Source organism: Pistacia vera, unplaced genomic scaffold (genome assembly GCF_008641045.1).
Source record: "Pistacia vera cultivar Batoury unplaced genomic scaffold, PisVer_v2 Contig1477, whole genome shotgun sequence".
Taxonomy (NCBI): Eukaryota; Viridiplantae; Streptophyta; class Magnoliopsida; order Sapindales; family Anacardiaceae; genus Pistacia; species Pistacia vera.
In genome coordinates, this window is record NW_022195551.1 from 83,097 (window position 1) to 88,026 (window position 4,930).

The 4,930-nt window shown below is 35.7% G+C and overlaps 1 pseudogene; it reads left to right on the forward strand.

The window, feature by feature from the left end:
- Positions 1-4,098: 4,098 nt before the first annotated feature.
- On the forward strand, positions 4,099-4,457 carry LOC116124091 (annotated as a pseudogene).
- The last annotated feature ends 473 nt before the right edge of the window (positions 4,458-4,930 follow it).

A 4,930-nucleotide genomic window follows, 5' to 3' on the forward strand; every position in this document is an offset into this window, starting at 1 on the left:
ACCCCTAAAAAATTACATAAATCCCCTACATAATTTTAATTTAGCCCCCAAATATATAAAAAAATGGGGGATATAAGTAATTTTCCAAGCCCATAACCCATAGGATCGATCCTATGGGTCTACAACTGGTCCTAGGGATCTGTCCGAGCCTTGATTATATCTTATGGGCCTGGGACCAGTCCTAGGCCCATGAGACATGGTCCTTGAAGGACTGGTTCCATTTTGGGACTAGTCCTTCAAGGTTCAGTCCCGAGCTCAACTGGGACTGGTGTAATGCTTTCTTTCTAGCTAGTATACTCGTAAAATAATTAATAAATCTCATTAAAAATATATATAAGAAAATACACATATATACGAGTAACAATGTATGGGCCCATATTTAATTTTTCTTTATATACAAATATTTACAAGATATACTCAAAATAGCAACATGACAGTATAGCCCAACCCATCCACTACGCGATGTTCCGTGTGACCGCAACTCACCTATTACCTGCAAAAACATTAAAAACAACAGAGTGAGCACTAATTGCTCAGTAAGTAAACCCGCTATGCTACCCTTCTCTCTCCGCTGCTTAAAATTCTGAATTTTCTTTCCTTACATCACATTTCCCGATTATTCTCTATTCTTTCCCTGTTCTTCTCTCTGTTCTTTCTCTATTCTTTCTCTGTTTTGCTCTCTGTTTTTCTCTCTATTTTCTAAATTTTTCACTACCCATGATAATGAGCATGGTATTATGCATAGTCATGATGCAAATGCACAAATGCATAAATTATGCATTTTCTTTTCTATTTTTCTTATTCTGTTGTTTCTTTTTCTTTCTTTATTTCTTTCTTTTCTAGTCTTTCTTTCTTTTCTAATCTTTCTTTCTATTCTTTCTATTCTTTATTTCTTTTCTATTCTTTTTTTTTTTTTTTTCTATTCTTGCCAATCGGACTCGGTTGAGGCATGGATTTGGAGCCTTGGCCGTGTCAGTGAATTCTCTAATTCTAGGTACAGTCCTTACCCACACACACTTCTAACGGATTGTACATTTCTTCTTTCTGAATTGTGAGGCCGCTCACTAAAGGCGGCGTGCATGTGGGACTATGTCACTCACGGACTCCCCATCGCAACAACCTTCTCTTCTTTTTATCTTTTTAACTTCCTTAGGCAAAATTTCAGATTTGAATACCTTTAATATCTCATTTATTTCTATTTTCTCTTTAACATATTTTAGGGTCTTTTTCATGCTCTATGAATATATATGCATGTAGATGGTTTCATTCTTATAATTCTTTCTAAATTTACTATTAATCAATTATGCATTATGGAATGCCAACATGTCATTCTCTACCATCTACAACACATCCCAAGGTAACACATAATCATACCATCATGTACTTCTCCTTGGCATTCATCAAACAATTCATGTGCACAAATCAACACTAATTTGGCTACACCTCTATCTCTATTTTAGCCACCAAAAACTTGGAAACTCCTCCATAATTAACTCCAAATCTGCCCAAGATACACACTTCAAAATTTTCACTTCAACTCTTCAAATCTCAACCGAACATTCATCAAGTACCACTACACCAACCCAACTTCTCATGATAATTCTAATTATTATTCAACACCATCCATCAACAATTCCCATATACATATATATATGCACAAGAAAATTCTACACAACATAACTTAAATCACACTTAGGGTAGGATTTACTTACTTTTGATATGAGCAAATTCAACCCTTTAAGAATCTCCTTTGATCAAACTCTCTTCCTCTTAAATCCTATGAGCATAACCATCAAAATCAACACTTTAAAAACTAAAATTCACTTCTTAGTGCAAGGATCTTACCTACGAAGCTTAAGATTGAAAATCCACTCAAAAACACCCAAAACCTTTGAATTTCCTTTGAAGAAGAATTGAAGAATTTGAGAGAATATGGAGGTGAAAGTGGCGTGCATATGGGTAAGAGTGGCTAGGGTTTCACCTTCAATTGATATAACATAAAATTATATATTAGTTTCCCATTTTGCCCTTGCACTTGCTTTAAAATTCCATCTGTGTCCCTTAGTCAATTACCATAATGCCCTCATTTTTATTCCTTCTTCATGAAATTCTATCTCTTTTTCGCACCATCCCCAAAATTTCAACTAATTTTGAGTGAAAAGACCATTTTACCCTTAATGCAAGTTTAAGGCATTTTCTTCACATTTTCCTTAAAATAACCTTAGCAAAAATCAATTAAAGGCATAAGAACATAAATTAAAGTACGTATCTCCATGTGGGCGTTACAACTGGGCCTTGCCCAGGTCTACGTAGTACACAATACCATCCTTGCTGCTAGTTTTGTCATTAAAATTAACTTTTGACCGATAAATGACAAAATTTCCCCTAGAAGGTTGGATTTTTCAAAATTTATTTTCAAGAGACCAAAAATAAGAAAATTATATTAAATTTGTAAAAATTCATGAAAAAAAAAAAAAGAAATCATAAATTCAAGTATTTGAATTATGTGAATTAAAGAAATTCGATGTGCCAGAGAAGCAAGTACAAAGGAGTATAGATTGCTATTAACATCTCTAAGGGAAACTTTCCTAAATCCCTTTTGTTTGGAGTATGCATATAATAATCCATAGAATTTTAAGATACTTGTGTGCAAAATGAATTTAGTGGCAATAATTTAAGGGTCAATATCACATGTTTAAAATTGGGTTTTGGAAAGAAATTGAGATATGTTTGAGATTGTTGGTGATGAAGTTTTTTTATAGTGAAAGAAAATTTAGAGAAATTAATTAAATTTTTGTATAAAAGTGAGAACTCGATTTGGCTCGAGTTTCTCAATACTAGGCTTGGCTAGACTCGATTACACCCCTAGTTGGTTTTTTTTTTGTTATAAAAATATAAAACAACTTTTTGGTACTAAATTACTAAGAAATAATTATTTGATATCAAAGAAAAGAAAATAAAATTTATAGAATAATATGGATAATTTTGAAATTTCAACACTTCCTATTCTATCTTTAACATTAGTCCATTTAGGCCTAGGCCCAGTGGCCCATGATATCTATTAAGGGTCCAAAGCCCTACTTAAGCCCTAATACATCTACTTCCTATTCTATCTTTATCCTAATTCCCCCAAGATCCTGATTCTTATATGAATTAGGATTCCTATTCCTATAATGGCAAGTAAAGTCAAGGCTCTTCCTATTTATTGGATCTCTACCATTATGGACTCAGAGTCCTTGTAGGATTCGAAGATCCCATGATCACTATATAAAGAGAGGTCCTACCTCTCATAAAGCATCCGATATTCAATACCACCTACTGGCTCCTAAGTTCTTGCTCCTAAGAACTATACACATTCGTTGTAGCTATAGTCTCCGATCAAACTTTGGTAACCCTTTCTTCCTTTAACCCTCACTAAATAGCCTCTTTTAGCCTTGTTGACTTGAGCATCGGAGTTCCTACAGTAGACACCATATTGGTTTTAACGTAAGCTTTGCGCTTATTTTCTTTATCTGCAGGTTCAACAGATCATTAGTGGCCTCAACCTCACAGGATCAATCCTCTTCTGTAACCGTAGATTTTACCATCTACAGTTTGGTGCCCACCATGGGGCCTCTAACAATCAACTTTCCTTCGACAATTTTCTCTTCAAAGAATCATGTCATGGCTAAAACCACAAATAATGCATTAGCAAACCTCGCAGCTAAGGTCGAGGCTCTCACTGCATTAATGTAGCAACACAGAGACAAGGTCATGACTAGACTTGGCAAAATAGGTTCGTACTCATGGGTCGACCTATACCCGAGCAAATAATATAGGGTAACGGTCCTTAAGATTGGACCCATACCCAGCCTAACCCGTTTTGTAAACAGGTAGTCTACGTACACTCATGGGCACCCGTTTGAAATTAAAAAAAAAAAAAAAAAAAAAATTCCAAATCCCTAAGTCCTCACATAATTGCATTACATTTTCACCTTCTCCAGTCTCCACCTTACAAACGCAACTCCATTTTCTCCACGTCTCCACTATCATCGCTTCAACACTTCTTCTAGTCTTAATCCAAACAGAAAACCACTCTTTCAATCATCAACCTTTCAAATGGCTTACACGAAACAAACCGCAAGGAAGTTCATCGGAGGCAAGGCACCACGTAAGCAGCTAGCTACGAAGGTCGCTCGGAAGTTAGCTTTGGTGGCGGGAGTGAAGAAGCTACACCGTTTCAGGCAGAGAACTATGGCCTTGAGAGAGATCAGAAAGTACTAGAAGAGCGTGGAGCTTTTGATTCGAAAGCTTTGAGGTTCCAAAGCAACGCTGTTGAGGCTCTTCAAGAAACAACTGAGGCTTATCTCGTCAAACTCTTTGAGGACACAAATCTTTATGCAATTCAAAGGAAGAGAGTCACTATTATGCCTATAGATATTCAACTCGCCAAGAGGATCAGAGGTGAGGGGGCTTAATTATGAAGAAGAAATTTAATGTGTAGTAGATTTGCATTTTAAGGTTTAAGTTTCTCTTGATTCTTGTTCTTATTTTCATTATTATTAATATTTTTTTAAAACCTTTTTTTTTGGGGGGGGGGGGGGGGGGGGGGGGGGGGGGGTGGGGGAGGGAATGCGAGGAAGGTAAATTGTGGCAGGTGTGTTGTTTATGCAGATGTAATTTTCCATCAAGTTTGCTTGCTAGAGTAGGGTGCAATTTCCTATAGCAGGCAGTTGCCTTTCTTGCTCTGGTTGGGGTTTGCAGGTTTTTATTGTGCTAGATAAAAAGGATGTTAGTGTATGCCCTAGAAACCATTCATGTTGTTTGTTTCAGAGCATTTTATCTTGTATCAATATATTATAAATAATAGAAGAAAGAGTTCTTCAATTCATATATATAAATTGTTTCCTTTATTATGTCATGCTTTTAAAATAAAGTATGCATAGGAATT